Source organism: Triturus cristatus, chromosome 3_2, assembly GCF_964204655.1.
Source record: "Triturus cristatus chromosome 3_2, aTriCri1.1, whole genome shotgun sequence".
Taxonomy (NCBI): Eukaryota; Metazoa; Chordata; class Amphibia; order Caudata; family Salamandridae; genus Triturus; species Triturus cristatus.
This window is the reverse complement of record NC_140584.1, coordinates 29,188,831-29,212,881: the sequence shown is the minus strand read 5'-3', so window position 1 is coordinate 29,212,881 and position 24,051 is coordinate 29,188,831. Positions and strand designations below refer to the sequence as shown.

Sequence of the window (24,051 nt, the reverse complement as noted above, 5' to 3'; positions counted from 1 at the left end):
CGGTATAAGATTTCCAGAATGTTCAATCTCAATTATGAATACTTGGATTCGATTAGAAAGGCTCAGTCAAGATTTGGTTTTTTTTGCCCGACTACATTATGCAAGATTTTTTAGCCTGTCTAGCCCTAGTTACAGAGAAGCCTTGGGGGTGACGTGGATAACCAAGGGTGCAACAGATGTATTTCTCAGAGACCTTTCCCTACGATGCATACTGCTCGTGGGCTTGCTATTGCTCCACACCCTAAGTGGGGTGGGCACTAGGGCAAAATCTGAAGATTTCGCTACAGGAGCCTGCTGGAATTCTAACAGGTTTCTAACAGAAGGATCCATGTAAATATAGCCAAATGTGGCCAACACCCCCTTTTTTGCAATGTTTTTAGTGACCAAAGATTCGGTTTCCCTACTAGTCCAGGTAGAGGGATGGGAGCCCCATTACAGCCTTACGTAAAAAAGCAGTTACGTTTGTAATGTTTACTTACTGTAGGTCAATCAGCAGCAATGGCTTTGGTGAGTCAGTGGTGTTAGTTTATATTGCAGGTCAGGCAGTAGGCTTATATTTCTATATAATGCAGTGGTATTGTCTTTATGCTGTAGTATAGTCAGTGACGCCTTTGAATTGTAGTTAACATTAACATGGGCATTTTGTACTGTTCAGTCCATCAACATGTTATACCTCCACGCTTTGTAAATAGCTTCAAATCTTTATCTTCATTAAAAAAAAAAAAAAAGCTTAGAATTTGGAGTGGGGGAGTTTTTAAAAAAAAGAAGGTTTTCAGCTCAAATTATTAAGGTCCTAGACACAGCAGGTTTGCTCTAAATTTAAAATCTGCAGAACAGTCCCCACAGGTTATAACTTATAATACACTCTGAAATTGCGGAGAGTAGGTTGGCTGGCCCCCTTTCTTTTCTTGGTCTTCACAACCTTATCAATTCTCATTTGGGAATGGTTCCTAGAAAGACTTAGGGAGATTTTCACTTGATACAACAGTTTCCTGGCTACAAGTTTTGTCTGTGAACGATTTTATCACCAAGGAAGACATTGTGGTTCAGTTTGTTTTAGTGGAGGTAGCTTTTGGTCTGGTAAGAAGGCCGGCTCCAGAGCGGAGTTAGCCAAAATGTGACATTAGATCTGCTTTTATGTTACTTCCAGTTCATCCACGAGACTTTGAATACCTTGACATACACTTTCAAGGACATTTCTTTGTCAACAAAGTTCTGCCCACGGGTTGTGCAGTCTCTAGTCAGCTGTTCGGAGATTTAAGCTCTTTTCCTGCAAGGGATTTTCTCATTCCGATCTTTTCATTCCCAAGTGTCCCATTATATGGATAATTTTCTTTTTGTTCGATCACAAGGATCACAAAAGTGTGTCAGGGCAATCCATTTCTTTTAATCTTTGATGCAAGAGTAGGCGGGCCTCGGGCTAAATAGAAGTCAAAGTATCTTCTACATGCCTCATATTTTTTCGGTATGTAGTTTATTGCAGTGAAAATGGAGGTAAGGTGACCAGTTACTAAAGTGCAGGGAATTGCGCGTTTGCTGATGCCTGCTAGGATGTCACCAAACTTACTCTTTTTGGAGTACAGTGGTTACTAGGTCAACTCAAATTTGCTCACAGGGTATTAAATGCTGAGAGATTTTTCTGTTAGAGGTTGGGCGTTACTATGGCTGCCGTTTCTTTTCCTCATCACAGGCTTAGAACGTCTCTGTCCATGAGATCCGATTCAGAGTTTGAGATAATGTTTCTTAAAGTTTTTTGACGTTTTTTCCTACCAGGTCTCTGGGCGAAAGTGTGTATGCTTAGTAAAATATAAAAAAAAAAAAAAAAGATGACGCGCTAGAAGATATTGGCTTTGGGATATTTAGACAGGAAAGGGTGCGTGGATTAATGAGAATCGCAGTATTTCAGTCTTTGAATTCTTTCCTCTGATCGTAGTGTTGACAGTTTTGACTAAGTATTTGGCAGCAAATCAGTGCCTTTCATATCCACAGCGAACTGTAAGTGGATCTGGTAACTGGTAGGAAGGCAAAAGCAAAACGTCTGCTTGACTTGTTGCAGAGATTCATGCTGTGTGCTGTGTCATGCTGTGTTGCATGCTTTTAATATAGAGTTTACAGTTCAGCATATATCTGGTATGGACAATATTATAGTAGATGCGTGATCTCGTTTTCAGTAATAGCATTCCTTGTGTTTGGCACCCAAAGCAGACCAAGGAAAGATTAGATTCCTCAGGCGGTATGTTTTCTAGCGGGATGAAGATAAAGATGTGGTGGGACTCTCTTTTGTTATCAGCGCATGCTTAGCTTACATAAGGGCTTGTGCGAATTTTCTCCAGTCATATACGGCTTGTTGTAACAATGATCAAGTAGGCTCTTTACTCAGTAACATCAACATACTGCATGTTATTCTGAGCAACATTGATAAGTATGTATCCCTTACCACCATTGCGGGGAAGCTTTAAGGCTTTTCTCTCTATGGTAAGTACTTTTAGGGTTATGTCCCCTCTCTAGATGATTTGGGAGCGAGCATTTATTTTCCTAGGTTGGCCTTACATACAGGGATGTGGCACTGTGCTGTGCAAACCTACATCTTTTTTCCGTTACTGGGAGGCATTTGTACCAACACTGCCTAGACCTTGTTGTTCCACATTGGAAGCGTCATTATTTCAAGTCTGCATGTTATAGTTATTCTTTGGGCTTTTAGGATATCCGAGTTGTTAAGAAAATCAGTTTTTTCCTGGGCAAAAATATTCCAATGTATCAACTACACCTAATTTGTTTAAATTTTCTTTTAGAATCATCTAAAACAGGCCAACGAAGACAAGGGGCTATGGTGGTATTGCGGAAGCTTAGCGGTCCGCTATGCCCATGATCAGCTTGGTTCCAATTTGACCAATTTGAAAGTTATCCAAATACTAATTTTCTGTTTCAGCATCAGGTTGGGTCTGCGTTAACAGGTTCACAGCTGTTGGGGGTCTCGAGAAAATTTTGCTTTTGTTAAGTCTTACATCTTTTAGAATTTGGTACCCATTCTATTAGAGTAGGGGGTTTTTTCAGTGCAGCAACTGTAAGGTTAGGCCGTTGGATAGCAATCTGCTAAGATATGTTATTATTATTATTATTATTTATAGAACTTATAATGCGCAACAGCTACCCGCAGTGGGTTTCCCGGCGCCAGGGATAGACTAGAGAAGAAAGAGAGAACACAGTTACCATGTCAACACCAATTAAAACAGCAGGAAGACAATTAAAAAAGCAAGGTCTTTAATTTTTTTCGGAAATCCAATAAGTTGGCTTCCAACTTAAGGGCAGTAGGCAATGTGTTCCAGAATTTGGGTCCTAGATAAGAAAAGGACCGCCCACCCATTCTGACAAGTTTAAATCTTGGAACAACAAAGTCGCCATTTGCCGAAGATCTTAACAAGCGGGTAGGTTTGTAGGCTTGAACAAGGCATTTTAGGTATTTAGGGGCCACGCCATTTTTAATCTTGAAAAGATAACACAGGGCTTTGAATTTTATGCGACTAGGGATTCTTAACCAATGCAGGTCACGGAGGGCCTGTGTCGCCGAGGATCTCCGTGGCAGATTACATAAAAGTCGGGCGGCTGAGTTTTGTACCACCTAGAGTTTATTTAAGGTAGAAACATTGGCGCCAAGATAGAGGACATTGCCGTAATCAAGGCGAGATATAACTAACGCTTGTACGACAGTTCTCCGAGTGGAGTGGGGAAGCATCCACAGAATTTTCTGCAGCCATCTTAAGATGGCAAAGCAGGTGGAGGCAACTTTGGTAACTTGCTGTCTCATAGATAACTTGTCATCTATAAGAAAACCAAGATTGCGGACCACAGAGACCGGTTGTGGAAGGGGTCCCATATTACTTGGCCAGTGCTGAGGGCCCCATAACTCTTTGTTCTTACCCAAAATAACGACCTCCGTCTTGTCGCCATTCAACTTTAGGAGATGCATTTGCATCCATTCGGCGACGCGGGAAAGTCCATTTTTTAGAACAGAGTCACAGTTGCCTTCACTACTGGAAAGGGAAAAGACAATCTGTGTATCATCGGCATATGAAAAGATTGTCAGCCCAGCGTCCTCAGCGATGGTAGCCAGGGGTCTAACATAGATGTTGAATAGTAGGGGACTGAGTATAGACCCCTGGGGGACGCCATATGCCGATGAACGAATAGCTGAGGAGGCTTTCGCCGAAAAGACCTGAAAGGTGCGCTCACTCAAGAAAGAGGCAATCCAGGCGAGTGCAGGGCCATCCACTCCAAGGGACCGGAGGGAATTTAAGAGAATAGTGTGGGACACGGTATCAAAGGCAGCACTCAAATCCAATAGGATGAGTGCAGATGTTTCCCCTCGATCAATACCGTGTCGCAACCTCTCCGTAACCCCTAGGAGAGCAGTCTCAGTAGAATAGTGTGCTCGGAAGCCAGATTGAGAAGGGTGTAAAAATTCCGAGCTTTCCACTATTTGATTTAACTGAGAGTTAATATGTCTTTCCAGTACCTTTGAGAGAAAAGGCAACAAAGATATGGGTCTAAAGTTGGACAAGTTCAAAGTATCCGCACCGGCTTTCTTTAGGAGGGGAACAACCATTGCGTGCTTCCATTCTGGTAGCACATAAGACTCAGACAGGGACGCATTAAGAAGACTCATTAGAACCCGACGGGGTTCAAGATCCAGTGACTTTAAAACTCTTACTGGAATCAGGTCACAAGGGGATCCAGATCTGACACTGTTCAAACAGGAAGAAAAGGAGATATCATCAAACATCTGCCAGTTAGTGACCTTCAGCAGAGGGGAAGATAATTCAGGCGCGTTCGGTTGCATCTGGTGAGAGTCCGTTGCGGTCAAGGGAGAACTCATAGAGTCATCTATACGCTCAACCTTGGCCACGAAAAACTCAGCGATGGCTATACATTGATCTTCCTCCAGGGCTGGAGGGATCGGGGCAGCATCAGCTCCTGTTAGCTTTTTTACTACAGAGAAAAGAGTGCGTGGGCAATTCTGGGCTTGCGTCACTGTACTCACAGTGTAAGAAGTCCTTGCTTTTTTACATTGGGAATGGTACCCTTTAAGGGCTTCTTTATATTCCGCCTTAGAAGACGCAGAATAGAAATGCCTCCATTTCCTTTCAAGCACCTTGCACTTGGCTCTTAGGATTTTCAGGTCTTCCGAGAACCAAGGTGCAGGAGGATGATGTAATCTGGTGCGCTTAGGTGTTAAAGGCAATAAAGTATTTATAGCACTCGTGAGCCAGTGAGATATTGCCGTATTAAGCTCTGAAGCAGAAACATCCGTGTCAGGACAAGTTTTGGAGAGATACTGATTGAACTCTACAATGTCCAGCCTTCCCCACTGATGAATCAGTTCATTCCCACCACAGCTACCCATGACTGGACTCTTGAGAAGAGACAGGGAAAAATGAACCGCGGAGTGGTCAGACCACTCTAACGGACGGGCACTCCGTGAACAATCAAGATGCAAATTTGAAAGGATAGGGTCCAACAAATGACCGGCAGAATGAGTGGGTCCAGAGTTCCGAAGTAATAAATTCAGGGCTTCAAGATCATTTAAAAAGTGTGTACTAAGAGTACAATGGGGATCTTCAAGGTGTAAATTGAGATCACCTAAAATAGTAAAATTTGCTGCTTTAAGAAGCAAAGGAGCTATGGATTCGGCAAAAGACGACGTCCAAGTACTCGCGTTGCCGGGGGGGCGGTAAACCAAAAGACCTGAAAAGGTAAATTGGAAATTAATTGCCAGTTGAAATAAAGCGGCTTCACAACCAGGTAGGGGAAAGGTTTCAAGCTTACACACATAACGAGATTTACCGATTATCGCGATGCCTCCTCCCATTCCGGAGAGTCGATCTTGTCTCACTATAGTATAATTACTCGGAACAGCAATGGCAACATCCGGACCAGAACTGTCCTGAAGCCATGTTTCCGTACAAAATATTGCATCCGGCCTCTCATCCATAATGAAATCATACATATGGTATTTATGTTTAGACAGGGACCTACAATTAATACTCCAAAAATGGAGCGGAGGACCAGCGGGTAGAATTTTAGCAGCACGTCGGTTTCCACGGGTACGTGTGCGAGTCAGCGCTTTGCAGCGAGTCATTTTACCTGTGTTAAAATTGCAACCAGAACATTTAAAGTTATGGGTCGGTAATATGTAAGGGATGCAATTAGCATAGGAAGGGGGGCGCAAATTATAAAGTGCCTCACCTGTGTATGAACCGCATCCTGCCAGAGAGTGGCTAACTGTCATGTTTGAAGCGGAATAAGTGAGTGGCCCCTGGACCCGTACTGACGCGGACGGGCGCAGACGGGCTAAACTCTGGCGTAAACTCCGGCGGAAGTCCGGCGTCCCGCAGCGCGTATCCGCTGCGCGTAGCGTGGCAGCTTTTATAGTGGTCTCGTGTCCTTGTGACCCTGTACCACTCCAACCCCACAACAAGCACTGAGCGCGATTCCCCGATCCAAGATGGCCGCCAATCATGAGTCGGGACAGAGGGCCCGCCAAACGCGGTGGTCAAACAATTTTATGATGCGGGTAAGCTGGAATGAGTGCGAGTCTGCGGGCAGCCCTAAAAACAAGGGAAAACAAAAATAAAATTCAAATAAGATATTTAACACGGAAATTTTAAAAGAGATTATCTCGGATAATCCGAGCGCATTTAAAAATATCGTAGGTAGTTAAGCATGGGAGCGTTCTCTAATGGCAAGACAGAGTACACTATTTGCCTGCTTTTTATAGTGGCCTCGTGTCCTTGTGACCCTGTACCACTCCAACCCCACAACAAGCACTGAGCGCGATTCCCCGATCCAAGATGGCCGCCAATCACGAGTCGGGACAGAGGGCCCGCCAAACGCGGTGGTCAAACAATTTTATGATGCGGGTAAGCTGGAATGAGTGCGAGTCTGCGGGCAGCCCTAAAAACAAGGGAAAACAAAAATAAAATTCAAATAAGATATTTAACACGGAAATTTTAAAAAAGATTATCTCGGATAATCCGAGCGCATTTAAAAATATCGTAGGTAGTTAAGCATGGGAGCGTTCTCTAATGGCAAGACAGAGTACACTATTTGCCTGCTTTTTATAGTGGTCTCGTGTCCTTGTGACCCTGTACCACTCCAACCCCACAACAAGCACTGAGCGCGATTCCCCGATCCAAGATGGCCGCCAATCACGAGTCGGGACAGAGGGCCCGCCAAACGCGGTGGTCAAACAATTTTATGATGCGGGTAAGCTGGAATGAGTGCGAGTCTGCGGGCAGCCCTAAAAACAAGGGAAAACAAAAATAAAATTCAAATAAGATATTTAACACGGAAATTTTAAAAGAGATTATCTCGGATAATCCGAGCGCATTTAAAAATATCGTAGGTAGTTAAGCATGGGAGCGTTCTCTAATGGCAAGACAGAGTACACTATTTGCCTGCTTTTTATAGTGGTCTCGTGTCCTTGTGACCCTGTACCACTCCAACCCCACAACAAGCACTGAGCGCGATTCCCCGATCCAAGATGGCCGCCAATCACGAGTCGGGACAGAGGGCTCGCCAAACGCGGTGGTCAAACAATTTTATGATGCGGGTAAGCTGGAATGAGTGCGAGTCTGCGGGCAGCCCTAAAAACAAGGGAAAACAAAAATAAAATTCAAATAAGATATTTAACACGGAAATTTTAAAAGAGATTATCTCAGATAATCCGAGCGCATTTAAAAATATCGTAGGTAGTTAAGCATGGGAGCGTTCTCTAATGGCAATGTTAGAGATTTGAATGAGTTTTAGACATAGTTTTTTGGTCTTGCTAACATCTTTTTTCTTTCCAGGTTGTCAAATCTCTTCTCCGGCATACATGACAAGTTTCTGGATCGTGGGACACTCCTGTCTTAAGTTGGCAATCATGATGACTGATCTGCGTTGTCTTAGATCTAACTTCAGTTTTTAGCTTTGAGTTTATTAGGATAAATGGTAAATACCTTGGTACAACTTTTTGGATTTGTGTTACTGATTTTCAGATTTTTCAAACCTGGGGGGGGTTAATTTTTTGGTGATACCAAAAAAAAAACCAAAAAAAAAAAGTATTTGGCGAATATTGAAGAAAGTTCCTTGATCTACTGGGATGGCAACTTGGGGTTGAGGGCTGTATTGGCGACAGTCCCTTAATTGTGTCTTGACAACAAGATTTTATGATCTGGCATTTTCATCTAAATTGGCCATTGATACTGAATTGATTTGGGATTTTTGATTTCATCTTTGCTGAAAGGGGGAACTTTCACAATTTTAAATCCTTAGCGGTGGGGGGGGGGGACAGGAAAAACGCCCTTGCAGGGTTTTTTTCCTGGTGGCAGATTTGGACGGGATTGAGGCAGGCAGGAAGGGTTAGGGCAGGCAGAACAGCTTAGGACAGAGGGAAAACAGAGGAATGAGGCAGGAGGTAGGAAGGGGGACAAACTAAGGGGTTGGGGTCGAGGTTCAAGGTGGGGGAAAATTCATGGGGGATCAATATGGGGGAAAAATTCATGGGGGATCAAGATGGGGAAAAATTCATGGGGGATCAAGATGGGGAAAAAGTCTTGAGTCATGGGGGATCGATACGGGGGAAAATTCATGGGGGATCAATATGGGGAAATTTCAGTGGGGATATTTTCATGTGGGGTTACATGCAAATTCATTGATTGTATTATTGTATTGAATTGTCGTTGCTGAAATAAAAGCGACATTTTACCCCCCATCGGTCTGCGATGTGATTCATTGCCCGATGGGGGCTTGGGGGTGGCATTCGAAGAATGTCCACACCCGGGCGGCTTCGGGCATGGTAGTGCCCAGACCGAGCACAAGCCTGCTTTAGAACGCGGCGGTTTCAAACGCCGCGTTCTAATTAGTGCCAGTTGGGGGTCCTAGGTTAAGGTAGGAGGCAGTGCAGCCGTTTTTGTGCCCCTCCCACCCTCTCCTTTTATTCATTTAGTTGCCCATCATTTTGGGGTTAGCTTCCCGGGTTATCACTGGGTTTCCTTTACCTATTGGCAGATTTGGACGGGATTGAGGCAGGCAGGAAGGGTTAGGGCAGGCAGAATAGCTTAGGACAGAGGGAAAACAGAGGAATGAGGCAGGAGGTAGGAAGGGGGACAAACTAAGGGGTTGGGGTCGAGGTTCAAGGTGGGGGAAAATTCTTGGGGGATCAATATGGGGGAAAAATTCATGGGGGATCAAGATGGGGAAAAAGTCATGGGGGATCAAGATGGGGAAAAAGTCTTGAGTCATGGGGGATCGATACGGGGGAAAATTCATGAGGGATCAATATGGGGAAATTTCAGTGGGGATATTTTCATGTGGGGTTACATGCAAATTCATTGATTGTATTATTGTATTGAATTGTCGTTGCTGAAATAAAAGCGACATTTTACCCCCCATCGGTCTGCGATGTGATTTATTGCCCGATGCACAGTAGACAGAGGGCTGGGTGGCCGAAGGGAGGGGGCCGCAGGACTGCTGAGTGCGGGAGGGGGAGGATTAGGAGGGGGGTGAGGCAGCACCAACTGATCCGTGATGGGAAGAGGGGGCAGTGTGGTGGGTGAGCGGGTCACAGCAAGAGGGCTGTGAATAGAGGTATGAGGGGCGCAAGGCAATCGCTTAATCTTGGCATAGCCGCCATACCTGCCATCTTACCGTCACGTCCTACTCACCGCCTTCTCCTGGAGTTAGAGTGCGTTGAGGCTTCATGCAGTATTTGTGGAGTTCCGGGTTTGTCTTGTTCCAGGGGGAAGAGGGGAGGCCCAAGCAGGAACACACCAGGCCTCAGCAATCTGCACGCAGGCATAGCTGGGCCGCTTCTGGCAGAACTTGGGTTCACACTCAGCAACCGGTAGCTGCTACCTCCATGGCTTGGGCACCGGCCTCATTGCCCCTCCTCCTCTTCCTTGCCTGAAGTGACCTGCCTTGTTACCTTGTGACCTCAGCCAAGTCTGGAGGGAGCCAAGTACTAGATGCCAGGTGGTGTGAGGAATGAGGCAGGAGCCAGACAAAACAATGGGCGTGGGCAAAGTGGCGGGAGAGGGAGTGAAAAGGACAGCAAAGCAGGCGAGGCAGGCAGACCAGCAAACACAGCAGCAGCAAACTGGTGCTGCTGTCAACAAGCTGTACGGTGCGGTGGGCAGGGAGTAGAGTGTGGTAAATAAGTGCGAAGAGTGGTGAGCACCTTATCGTGCTTCAGTGAGACGAGTGCAGCAAGAGCCTATGTACATGGCTCCTGTGTGGGGGGTTGCGGGCTCCTGTGCAAGGGGGTCACGGACCTAAGATCGGGGCCTGGGCTCACCCTGCCTCTACCGCTGCTCCACCGTCGCCGACCCGCTGTCTTCTGCAAAATTTCACACCTTGTTTCTGTAGCCTGCTCTGTGACCGTAGCTGCTAAAGCAGCAACCGCTCACACCGCAGCTCTGCCCTTCGCCCTCGCTTGTTCTCTCTGGTTTCACTCTCAGTGCACTATGGGATACTAATCCAAAAATATCTTACAGTGCTCTGCAACTTAACTGCATGCAGCAGGCAATGGTACTCATTGTTCTCAGAATGAAACAAGGCCAAGGGCTCACCGTTATGGTATTCTGGGTAATCTGGAGCCATCTTGAAGGAACTTTGTTCATTTCAGCTAGGGAACTCACACATCCACTCACAGGCCCACACAGGCAGGCTCACATCCACTCACAGACCAACATACAGACACACAAAGCCACTCACACACCCACTCACAGACCAACATAAACACTTGCACACCCATGAAGATATTCACACACCCATTCACAGACCCTTATAGGCACTCAGAGACCCACTCACATACAAACTCACACACCCACACATGCGTTCTCATACCCACTGACAGAACCACACAGACCCAATGACAAAGCTACGCAGACACACACGCCCACTCAGAAATCCATGCAGGCAATGACAGACCTACTCACACATCTACACAGGTATTCACAGACCCACTCACAGACTTATACAGGTACTTGTGAGGGATTTACTGGCAGCCACCTTACTTGCTGCTGGGGAATCGTGCTGTTGGCCTCTCCCAACAAACCTGCGTTTTTCTTGGTGCATTCTTTGGCATTTCACACTCCCATCCTCACCTTAAGTGCTTGTACCCACGTGGCCGTCTGTACATACTTTCAGTTCATCATGGTCTTGGGTATGTAGGGTATAGAGGACTACATCTTAGGTGACCCCTTGGACAGAACATTAGGGGATCTCTCTCCCAACACACCTGATAGTTTATGCTTTAATTGACCTATGTCTCAGAATTTGCCCCATGCCTTGGAAAGGGGTCTGAATACTGGTGAGTCATCCTCAGTTAGCAAGTTATTGACAATATGAGACAGGGGGCTGGATACTGGTGAGTCTTCCTCAGCTGACAAATCATCCACAACAACAGTGAGTCATCCTCAGCTGCCGAGTCATCCACAACAACAGTGAGTCATCCTCAGCTACCGAGTCATCCACAACAACAACAACATGAGACGGCCGGCATAGATCTCATGAGAGCTCAAAGTCTTGGTGGCTATTTTAAAGCTCTGAACTATATGTAGCCTGGCTCTTGAACATTTAATGCTTAGCATCAAGGAATCCAGACTTGCCGCATCTCCTGCCCAGCCTCTGAATTCGGATTACACGTCTCCATCTGGATACGATAAGTACTCTATTTAGAGCTGTCCCACTTTGAAATTAGTCCCGCGGCTGCCACACTCTTTAGTAGGGGCTTTGTTGCCGTGCTTGGGCTTCTGGCCGAAAACCTGGATAAAGGAAAGCTTGGTACTCCTCTCAACTGGCAAATACTCTGCATATTCAAGCTGCCTAACATTCTAAAAACAGTTATGCTAAGGTTATTTAGCTGTGCAGCTAAGTTTGTTGTTTATTGTGTATATTGTGTTCTCGTTCAACCTCCCTAGGAACTCTTTATTTTTGTGCACTCTGGTGTGCTATTGTGGGATGAGAAACACTGAACATTGGTGTGCCTTTGGCAGCGTACTAGTGGAGATCAAGCTTCTACTAGGTACGAAGGTTGATACTCTATATGAGTTATGTGTTGTGATATATAATGTTGAGCTGTGACAAGTAATGGTTGTAAACTTGTGATATTCTTGGTTGTGTGCATCATCGTGAGGTCATAGTGTGTAGGCACAGTATCTTGTTTCCTCCCTTTAGCAAATGCTAAGTACCCCTTAGGTAGCATCTGTCAGTTTCCATTTTGGGTGCTATAACTGTATTGCTATCTGTACTAACATTTTCTTTATCATTACTCGTTCTGAGGTGTAAGAAAGTGCCCTCTTTTTGCATGGTTGCCCCCATTTTGTTGCTGAATTGCTGATGTACTTGGTGCATGTCCTGAGTTCCTGACAAACAAGTACCCAGGGCCTATGTTCATTCTGTAAAAAAATGCATTTAAAAAAAAAACAATTGCCACTCTTTGGCCACATGTCAGTACCTTGTAAAGCGTACCATAGGTACCTCATTGCACTGTAACCAGGGAAGACCCCCCTAAAGGCTGCAGCACTTATTGTGACACCCTTAGGGGCCTTGTACCTTTACACACACATACTGCCCTTGCAGGCTGCGTGTTTTGGTGCAGCACAAAGTAACGAGTCGACATGGCACATGTGCCATACCTACAATGCACTGCCCTGGCATAGGTCTGCCACCCCTCCAACTGGGTGCACTATACCAGTGATGAGGGTACAGGTGCATGAGGCCTGTACCACTACAGTGCCTAAACCAATTCCTAGGCATTGTAAGTGCAGTACTGACATTAAGAGTATATGGTGATGGGAGTTTGTTATTACGAACTCCACAGCACCATGATGGCTTTGCTGAAAACTGGGAAGTTTGATATCAAACTTCTCAGCACATTAAACCCACACTGATGCCTGTGTGGGATTTAATGACAAATGCGCTCAGAGGGCATCTTAGGGATGCCCCCAGATAAACGACCAAACACTAGTGTCCAGGCTGAGTGGCTGCTCGCCAGCTGCCACCACCAGACATGTTTCTGGACCCCTGGGTCGAGAGCCTGCTGCTCTCGGGGGTCTGAAAAAATGCACAACCGGGGACGAGGTGCTAAGCCTCCTCCCCCAGAATGGGCAGGGTCACAAAGGAGAAGCTTCAAAGGCTTGTTGCCTTTCTGAGCTACCCCAGCCTTTGCTACTTCCAGCAAATGGCCCCCACCTGTTCTGACCCCCACTTTGGGGGGGAGAATCGGCCGGAAAACCAAGTGAGGAAGGGAGGTGTGCCGGCCTTTGTCAACCCCACCCCTCAGGTGGGGGAGGCGAGGTGAAGCACAACTCTCAGTCATCGCCATCTTGCAGATGGAGGACCAAGTCAACCAGAGTGAGGCATATACCCGCCTCCCACTGGAGGGTGGCATAATAGGGGGTGTACCCACCCCTAGGAAGGGACCCATTGGTCCCTACCTTAACTTACCTTATCTTACCTGTAACGCAAAAAACAAAAGTCTGCACCCGACGCCCATGGCTCGAGTTTGAGTGGCCCAACAAAACGAGGAGGTCTCCCCAGCGATCCTGACCTGAGATCTGGTGATCTGACCTGCCTCGAATCTCCAAGCAAAGCCTGCAGCCCCTTTGTGGTGGATCCCCCGACTGGAGCTGGTAAGAAAACCCGACGCCTAAACACACCCCTGCACCCGACATCCCACGGCCTTGGGTGGCCCAACCGACGGTGTCCCAGCATCCCCAGGCATGCCAACTTACCTCTCCAACCGGTGGTCTCCTCCAGAAGATCTTCGTCCCCAAGCCTGCAGTCTTTGTTGCAACTGGAGAATCCCCATTGAAATCAATAGGGCACCCGATGCCAAAACAGCACCCTGCACCCAGCTGCCCCTGCGCCGCTGCGGGTGTATCTTGAGTCCTAGCCCGGATCCCTCTTTGCTCTGAGGCTAACACCAGGAGCTTTTCTTCCACAACCTTGTGGTCTGCTCATGAGCAGGCTCCAACCGGAGGCCCCCTATCCCCCATTGGATAACATGGGGCCTCAGCACTCTGTACCCAGCTGTCCTAGTGTCTCTGAGGGTGCTTTGAGAGTGCATCCTTGACCCTGGGGGAACCCTGGTTCTAACCCCAGAAAACCAACTCCCAGACCCAAGTACTTACCTTGAAACTGATAACCACATTTCTTGCCATAGGACTGCATTGACTGCTTGCTTGTGAACATTGTTTTGTGTGGAGTTGGTTTTGTATGAGAACTTAAAATACTGCAAATATCTAAAAACTGCTTTACTTACCTTTTCTCTAGGAAATGTCCCAGTGTGATATCTAGGCATATCACACTGAGTTGAAAAAGTAACACATAAAGTAATCTGTGAAGTAATCAAAAGTAATCAAACTGTAATTTCAACTGTATTCAAAGTACTTTCATACCTGTAACAAAGTCATTTTCATTCAGCTTGCTTGTATTGTTCAACCTGCCTTGTAAAGTATCAATTACACTTACCTGTACCAGGCTTGCATGGTTCTAGTTCTAGAAAATAAATATAACTAAATATTTTTATACAAAAAATTGGTCCGAGTTCAGTCTTTGAGTGTGTGACATCATTTGCTGCCTGAGTGTGTACAACAAATGCTTAACACTACCCTCTGATAAAGCCTTACTGCTCGCCTACACTACCACAAATAAAGATTAAAGTTCTCCAAGTGCTCTCTACTTTTACTTCTGCCTATCTTTGGGATTTCCACTGGACTGTGCACACTATACCTCATTTTGGTATAGTACATACAGAGCTAGCTTCCTACAGTAGGTCCAAGTAGGAACTCTGGAGGATAGTGGATCATCACGTTTCTTATTTTGGTAAATTGTTTTAGCCTTTTATTTTAGCTAGTTATTTTAGTTGTTTGTTCCCAAACCCCTTTCCCTTGTGTTCATCCCGACACCATCACATTCTTCTTCTACAGGTGGTGTTGTGGATGACTATCTCACCAGGTAGACACTACACAGAATCCCCACTGAACTCCTGGCAGTGGTACTGGTAGGTCTGCTGCATTACATGTTTTAACTGTCTCAGATGTGCTACTTTGTTAGTACTTTTATGGCTGTTTTTTGATAGCCGAATAAAGAATTTAAATCGAATGGCCCTGCGCACAGCCCATCCCTCTTAGTGACTCCAGTTTCCACCGCACAGTTAGCGATAGGGCAGTTAGCCACACCCTTAGCTACCCTTGTACGCTTTTCAGGAGATTCGCAGAAATGTAACATCTTTCTCACACAATGCAACCTCCATTTTTTTGTTTCGTCTGCCTGATATCCCTACTGCTTAATCTAGAGTAACCTTTATAGTATCATATTTGTCAGGAGATAGTGCCTGCTGGCCTGTACCGTTGGTGGCAGAGGACAGTCCTACCTTGCACAGCTACGACACCTTCGAGTGGGAGCTTCGCCTCATCTTTGACTGATGCTCTACCACTCAGACTGTCGACAATGAGCTCCTGGATTTGTGCAAAGGCAACCACGATCTCCTAAGTTATCTGGCTCACTTTAACCAGTTGGTAGTTGAGGCTGACTGGCCTGAGTGGAAGGGAGCCTCCTTGTTTTACAGGGGACTGAGAGATGACTTTAAGGACATGTTAGCTCAGGTGGTAGACAGACCAACGAACTGTGATGAGTTAATTAATCTTTCTTTACAGTTAGACCATCACCTCACAGAACGGCGGAGTGAAAGAAGGGTAAATGAGGTACGACCCTTGCCCAGATTGGATTGCCCTAAACCATCAGACTCTCAGGTCGAGCCCATGCAGATAGGATCAGTTCGAGACCCTTTGTCTTGAAAAGGAGCTTCGGCTACACAGTAATTTCAGTCTGTATTGTGGTGTGGAAGGACACTTTGTGCGAGACTGTAACAGTAAACCAAATTGGGCCTGGTGGCCACTCCCTCATAATGTTTGGAAAACTGCTCAAGCCACCACCACAGATCATGTGACCATGGATGTATCCTTATTTTTTCCTGGAATTCCCTGGGTAACTATGTCTGTCATGATGGATTCTGGGGCTACGGGGAATTTCTGTTATTGGCAGTATGTGTGTAGGCATAAAATCCCAATGCAGTGCAAGTTAACTCCAGAACAAGTTTGGGCAGTAGATGGGTCCCTGTTATCTTCCGGCCCTATCACACACCAAACACTCATTAGCCAAATGTATTGGCCGAGGGGCAACAAAGAGGAACTGGGTTTTGATGTTATTGACGCTCCACAGTATGGAATAATGCTAGGGCTTCCTTGGCTGTGGTTACACAACCCCATTATAGATTGTGTGTTAGGATCCCTTCGATTTACATCAGAACACTGTAAGGAGAAATGCCTATACATCACTATAGCCGCATGCGCCATACAATTTGAAGGGTTACCTAACACATTCGCACAATATGGGGATGTGTTTAGTGAACAAATGGCCGACACTTTGCCTCCACATTGCGATTTTGATTTAAAAATAAATCTTGAACCAGGTGGACAGCTACCATGCAGCCCTATATATGCTCTCACTGAACCTGAGACCGAACACCTGCGCCAATACCTAGATAAAATACCTGGCCAACGGTTTCATATGTTATTCTAAATCCCCTGTCTCATCTCCATTGTTCTTCATCCCTGAAAAGAACAGAGAACCTGCATTGATTTTAGGGCCCTGAATGATTTCACATGGGAGAATTGTTAACTCCTTCCACTAATTTCTGATCTGCTAGATCAGGTCAAAAGGGCGACCATCTTTTCCAAACTGGACCTACCTGGGGCATATTACTTGGTGTGGATGTGCAAAGGAGATGAGTGGAAGATGGCGTTCCACACCAAATTTGGCCAGTTTGAATATCAGGTTGTGCTTTTCACTCTATGCAATGCCCTAGATGCTTGACAACATCTAGTGAACTGTGTATTGCGAGAGTACTTAGACATCTTTGCGGTCATCTATATCGACAACATTCTCATCTAATCCACATTTGAGAGTGAACACATTATACATGTTTAGAAGGTGCTCCATGCCGTATGTGAGAATCATCTGTATGCAAAGGTTGGTATATGTGAATTCCACGTCCCATCAGTCCAATTCTTGGGATACATCATCTCTGCCGGGGGACTCACTATGGACGAGTCCAAGGTACAGGCGGTGCTACAATGGCAGAAACCCACCAGCGTAAAACAGGTGGAAAGATTGAAGGGCTTTGCACATTTTTATAGTTGGTTCATGTGAACCTTCTCCACCTTGGTGACACCCATAACTGTGCTTCTCCCTAATGGAACCACTTTTTTTTGGTCACCAGAAACTGACGACGCATTTACCTGACTCAAGCAAGCATTCACCTCTGCACCTACACTCCTTCATCCTGACACCTTGCAACCATTCTACGTAGAGGGCGATGATTCCAATGTTGCCTCTGGGGCAGTGTTATCCAAAAGGAAACAGGGCACTGGTCAACTGCATCCTATAGCATTCTTCTCCTGCAAATTAAATGATGCTGAAAGGAATTTTACAATTTTTGATTGAGAGCTGCTAGCTGTAAAGGCCTGCCTTCCAGGAATGGAAGCATTACCTTATGGTGGTGCAACACTCTTACATGGTATATTCCAACCATTGCAACCTCCAATTCTTAAAATCAGTCAAGGCCTTCACTCCTAGACAATCGCAATGGTAATTCTTTTTTGCAGACTATAATTTCATCCTAACCTATCACCCACTTCACCTAAAGAAACAACAACAACAAAAAGATGAAAAGCCTACAGCACCTGGCATTCCCAAGCAGTCTCCCATCCAGGTACTAGCCAGGCCTGTCCCTGCTTAACTTCTGAGATCAGACAAGATCAGGTGCTTTCAAGGTGGCATGGCCGTGGGCATGAAGTCAACTGAAGTTTGGGGTCTTAGCTGTTTTTATTCGACTTCAGTGCTGGCCATAGCAAGACAGACATGCCACCCACTTCACGTATAGCAACAACAAAATGACCCTGCTCAACTTCTGATATCAGACAATATTGTATGCTTTTACGATGGTATTCCCAGGCGGTCACCCATTTAGATACTAACTAGGCCCAACCCTGCTTAATTGCTGCGAGCAGGTGCTTTCAGTGTGGTATGGCCATAGGCATGAAGTGCACTGACATTTGGGGTATTAGCTGTTTCCATTCCACTTCGGTACTGGCTATAGCAAGTCAGACATGCCACCCATTTCATCCAAAGCAACAAAAAAAGATCAAATGCCTGCAGCACCTAGTATTCCCAGGCAGTCTACCAACCAGGTACTAACCAGGCTCGGCCCTGCTTAACTTCTGAGATCAGGTGCTTTCAGGATGGTATGGCCTTAGGTATAAAGTATACTGACGTTTGAGGTCTTAGCCTTTTTCATTCCACTTCAGTGCTGGGCACAGCAAGTCAGACAGGCCACCTACTTCACCTAAAGCAACAACAAAGCTGAAAAGCCTACAGCACCTGGTAATCCAAGGCGGTCTCCCATTCAGGTACTAACCAGGCCCGACCCTCCTTAACTTCTGAGATCAGATGAGATGATGTGCTTGTAGGGTGGTATGGCCGTAGGCATAAAGTCCACTGACGTTTGGGGTCTTAGCTGTTTTCATTCTACTACAGTGCTGGCCATGGCAAGTCAAGCATCCACCCACTTCACCTAAAGCAACAACAACAAGATGAAAATCCTACAACACCTGGTATTCCCAAGCAGTCTCCCCTCCAGGTACTAACCAGACCTGACCCTGCTTAACTTCTGAGATCAGGTACCTTCAGGATGGTATTGCAGTAGGCGTGAAGTGCACCAACGTTTGCTGTCTTAGCTTTTTTCATTCTACTTCAGCACTGGCCATAGAAAGTCAAACATGCCACCCACTTCACGGAAAGCAACAACAAACAAAAAAGATGAAAAGCCTACAGCATTTGGTGTTCCCAGGCGGTCTCCCATCCAGGTACGAACCAGGCCCTACCCTGGTTAACTTCTGAGATCAGGCCCTTTCAGGGTGGTATAGCCATAGGCATGAAGTGCACTGACATTTGGGGTCTTAGCTGTTATCATTCCACTTCAGTGATTGGCCATAGCAAGTCAGACATGCCACCCACTTCGCCTAAAGCAACAACAAAATATAAAAGGCCTACAGCACCTGGTATTCCCAGGCGGTCACCCATTTAGATACTAACTAGGCCCGACCCTGCTTAATTGCTGCGAGCAGGTGCTTTCAGTGTGGTATGGCCATAGGCATGAAGTGCCCTGACGTTTGGGGTCATAGTTGTTTTCATTCTACTTCAGTAATGGCCATAGTAAATAAGATGTGCCTCCCAGTTCACCAAAAGCAACAAAAAAATGGATGAAAGGCCTACAGAACCTAGTATTTCCAGGCGGTCTCCCATTCAGGTACTAACTAGGCCCGACCCTGCTTAACTTCTGAGATCAGGTACTTTCAGGGTGGTGTGGCTGTAGGCATGAAGTGCACTGACATTTGGGGTCTTAACTGTGTTCATTCCACTTCAGTGATGGCCATAGCAAATCAGACATGCCACCTGTAGAGGTGGGGAACCTCTGACTAGGCCTGGCGCAGTCAGGTGTAGAGTGCACACATGTGTCGAGGTACCCTCAGATGTCCTCTCCTCAGGATGGCGCTGAAGCTCTATAGGGGTCCACCTCCCATCTGCCCCTAGTCCGGAGAATGTGTGATACACTCGGACGGAGGAGGCAGGTGAGCGAGGGAAGGAAGGATAGGAACGGCAGAGAGGGAGACCTGTAACGAGACAAACAAATAGTGAGATGAGGAGTCTCCTTCCACCTCCCCCGGTAACACCCGTCCCCGGTTTCTCTCCTTTTTACCTGCAGTCTCTCCCCGCCTCTTATGAACCCTCTAGCCGTACTCTCGAAGGCATCACTGGAGGTAGGTTGTGGACTGTTGGCGTAAGGTATCTGTCTAGGAGCAATTGTCTGGGAGCACGGAGCAGCCCAATGCAGCTTGAGCTTAATGTCCCCCCACGTCTCTCCTGTGTGGTGCGAGGACCGCACCTCCTATCTTCCTTGGGGTATAGAGTGCTGGCAGCGTCGTTGATACTCACGATACTGTTGCCAGGAGGGTGGTGTGCGAAGGTGGTGTTCGCGCTGCCCCTCGACAGCCAGAGAGCCGAGGCGCGCGGACTGGTTGTTCTGGATGGGGGCCCGGGAATCCGTGGTCATCGGAGGTCGGCGTCGCGCTACTACTCCAAGCTCCGGGAACGACCGAGAGCTGAGGAGCGCTGACCCGATGGTCCAGGGGCCCGGAATCCGTGGGCGTCGGAGATAGGCGTGGCGCTACTACTCTAAGCTCCGGGAATGACCGAGAGCTGAGGAGCACTGACGCGATTGTTCAGGGGCCCGGAAATCCGTGGGCATCGGAGGTAGGTGTCGCGCTTCTACTCCAAGCTCCGGGAATGACAGAGAGCTGAGGAGCGCAAACGCGTCGTTCTAAATGCCCGGAAATCCTTGGGCCAAACACGGGAAGCCGAAGAACAGGCAACCAGCTGGGGATTGCGAAATGCTGTTCGCCAAAGACAGGTAACCATACGGGAATATTCGGCGACGTCTCATAGGCGTCTCCGCCTATATGCGTTCATCCCAGCGTGAGCTTGTCACGTGGGGCGTGCTTCACTCGGGCCTTCTGGGATGTGGAGTTCCTGATGGGCGGTTGTCATGCTGCAGCTCGGGAGTCCGATTCTTCGTCGACCAGCGCATTACCGTGCGGTGAGCCTGACAACATGAATGAGACACAAGTGCCGTTCCAGGCTGAATCCCGTGCCATCCACATACTTTTATTTATCCCCCTCGGAGCCACGTCTGGCCCTAGGGTGTGTGCTAATACAAAGAACTGTAGTGGATGGCAGGCTTACTACATCCCTCGTAACCTTGAGAGCCATGAACCACAAAAATCAAAACAAAAATATAAAATAAAACACCATGAAATAAAAACAGACAGTTTTACATATTTCTGCAACTATAATATTCTTTCTTTGCTTCTTCTTCCTTAGCAGACAAAGTCTCTTAGCCTTTGGTTCAGTCTCGGATTCTGTCTCAGACAGTAGGGATGACCACGCTGAGATGCGGGGACCTCCTGGACGACAAGCTTTCAGGAATAGTCATTGCCTCCTGACCAGATACCGGCTTAAGACTCCACTCACAGTCGCTGGCCTGGGGTTCTTTGTTCACCATGCTCTGATTTCCTAATGTTATCTCCTGACCATGATCACTCTACCCCTCCGGGTCATGATCATGGTTCCTTTTAAGTCTGACATCCACCCAGATTTCTCTTTCAAAAGGAGTCCTGGATTTCCAACCAGGATGTCGGTCTTTGATCACTACTTTATCTCCAAGTCGTGTCTCAGAATCCTTGGCATTCTTTTTTGGCTAGCACACTCATTGTTTGTCTTTCTTTTGTTCTGTGCTGCGTCCTTGTTGAGTCGCAGATAACCACTGAGAGCTTGTAGGCATTAAGTCCCCTACCGGCCTGTTCATGATTAGTTCACTCGGAGCACATCCTGTAGGGAAATGCAGCATTTGTCGATACGCTCGCAGAAATTGTTGCAGGCACACGTCCAAATCATCTCCTTTATCTCCACGTACCTTCAAGGCCTAGTTCAAATCCTCATAAGTCTTTCCAATTCCCCGTTTACCTGGGACCACTGTGGAGTGATTTTTTTGTGTTGGATGTTAGGGTGATGTAGATATTCCTTGAATTCCAGTCTCTGAAATGATGGCCCATTATCAGTTTTCACCTCATCCAGTAACCCTAGCATAGCAAATAGCTTTTCTAAAGCAGGCCTAACACACATAAAGGCCGTGGATTGGATGAGCTCAACTGCGGGAAGCTTGGTGGTGCTATCACTACCATAGTTAATCGTCCATCCGGAAACTCCCGAAATGCATATTTACCTTGGACCATGGCTTGTCACAAGGCTCTTCAGTGATGATTGCGGTTACTATGGCCTCTGCTCCAGTGATTGTACAGGATTGGCATCCCCGTACAATTTTTTCTACTGTCCTATCCATGCCTGGAAACCAGACTTTCAATTGTAGCTGTGCCTTGGTCTTAGCTGGCCCCGGATGTCCTTGATGAGCCAGTTCCACGGTGCGTCTCCACAGACTCCTCAGTACTACAATGTGTTGCCCCCTCAGTAGGAGTCCTTCCGAGCTCTCGCTCTGGTCTTCACGGCATCGCCTCAGGCTCATTCAGATTTCTCGCTCCTCATCGATGAGCCCGCTCACCCCTTTAAAGAAATCCTTCCACTGATGAGCCTTCAGAGCCTCTTTCACTCTACTTATGCAGCTGTCTTTTTGCTTCCACCGACTTAGCTATTGACAGGGCTAAAGAGCAGGCACTATCAGTGACGAGCCGTATGAATTATTTAACCCCTCTATCCATTTCTTTCTGCAGCCTTGTATCTTCGATCAAAGGTTGTCTTGAAAGGTAATCAGCCGGATTGTATACTCCTGGCCAATAAGCAATATCAAAGTTGTATTGTTGCAGTTGTTCCGCCCATCTTTCAATTTGTGGCAGTCCAATCCATGCTGATCCACTGAACAATGGCACTAGGGGTTTGTGATCAGGTTAAGTTGTGTCCACACAGATAGATATGAAAAAACTGAAATGCCCACCTGATGGCGAGAGCCTCCCTTTCGATCTGGGCCTACCGGGTTTCCACTGCTGTCAATGCCCCGCTGGCGTACTACATGGGCATTGTAGTAGCTGGGTTCAACGTTCTAGATTTACTCTGGAACCCTAGGCTGATGTCTCTTTTTCTCTGCATGAAAGTGTGGAGGGGAGGAAAATCATTAGCCAATCAATCATTACCATTCCAATGAACTATAACTCTGGAGAATCACAGACTCCCAATTAAGTTTAGTTAATTTATTACATGGCCAAGAACAATTGAACGTACAAGCAACTCAAGATGAGTGAGTAGAAATACATTGGAACTAATACAAAGCCAAACCTACGGGTGAAATTAAGGCAGTGCAGCATGCACAGAATAGCCAGTTCCAGAATCAGAATACAGAAAATGATGCATCCAACATCCAGATTCCCCTTCATTGGAGGTTCGTAAGTAAAGCATTAGGCTGTCTCTACACTACCACTAACTTGACATCCCTACTTAGCATTTCCCCAAGGCAAGTTCCGAAAAGGTGTCATCAGCACGTGAAGACTTCCTAGGAAGTCAACTCACGTTGAATGGGTCAAGTAGCATAAAGCTACAGAGCTCGTTCTAAAATGCTCTCTCTCTAAAGGCAAGGCAGAAGTCCCCTGGACGATGCCCCTACTTCAATACACGAACTTGCAGGTAGTATCCCAAGATGCAAGGCGACATCACTCCATTCAAGCAAGCCACCTCCTTGTAGATAACTTTCCACGCAGCAGCAATGCTCCCAGGCCTTGGCTCGATGATCTTGATTCCCAGGTTCTCTCCGATGACAAAGTACAGCTGTGCTGTATTATCAGCATCACCAGTCAATGTATCTTCTCCTCCCAAAGCCTAACTCCTTAAACAAAGACATTATTCTAACTAACAAGGATGAATTTCTCCCCTGCAACAGAAATGTGAGAAAGAACAAATTCCACATGAAATTCACTACTGAGTCTAATGCAAGAGCTTCCAGGGGAAAAATACAATTCAGGCCTAAAGAAATTCGTCTACATGAGAAATGGCACACAATTTCATAAGAGCACATGTATAAATGAATATTATTACTGAGCAACCCCAAAACACCACCTTACATAAGAACATATATTAGGCGAATATTCATTAGCTTGAGGTACGAATTTTACACAGTAAAGTTTTCTTCTAACCACATATAATTGCAACGTTAATTTTTTCACTTTTATATTGAAATATACCTAACACTCCACTTTTTCACGTTATTACAGTACACGTTCTAATGACCCAATGTTAACACAGTAAAGGATTATATGCAGGCATGAACTACCCATGATTATAATGCACCCCTACACTGAAAGAACACAAATTGCGCTCTAACAGTAC

General features: G+C 46.3%; 5 pseudogenes; all 5 read right to left on the bottom strand.

Moving 5' to 3' along the window:
• Positions 1–17,777: 17,777 nt before the first annotated feature.
• LOC146856719 (5S ribosomal RNA) lies at positions 17,778–17,896 on the bottom strand (annotated as a pseudogene).
• Positions 17,897–18,474: 578 nt separating this feature from the next.
• On the bottom strand, positions 18,475–18,593 carry LOC146856718 (5S ribosomal RNA; annotated as a pseudogene).
• Positions 18,594–18,930: 337 nt separating this feature from the next.
• LOC146856717 (5S ribosomal RNA) lies at positions 18,931–19,039 on the bottom strand (annotated as a pseudogene).
• A 112-nt stretch (positions 19,040–19,151) lies between these two features.
• Positions 19,152–19,260, bottom strand: LOC146856716 (5S ribosomal RNA; annotated as a pseudogene).
• Positions 19,261–19,373: 113 nt separating this feature from the next.
• Positions 19,374–19,482, bottom strand: LOC146856715 (5S ribosomal RNA; annotated as a pseudogene).
• Between the last annotated feature and the right edge of the window lie 4,569 nt (positions 19,483–24,051).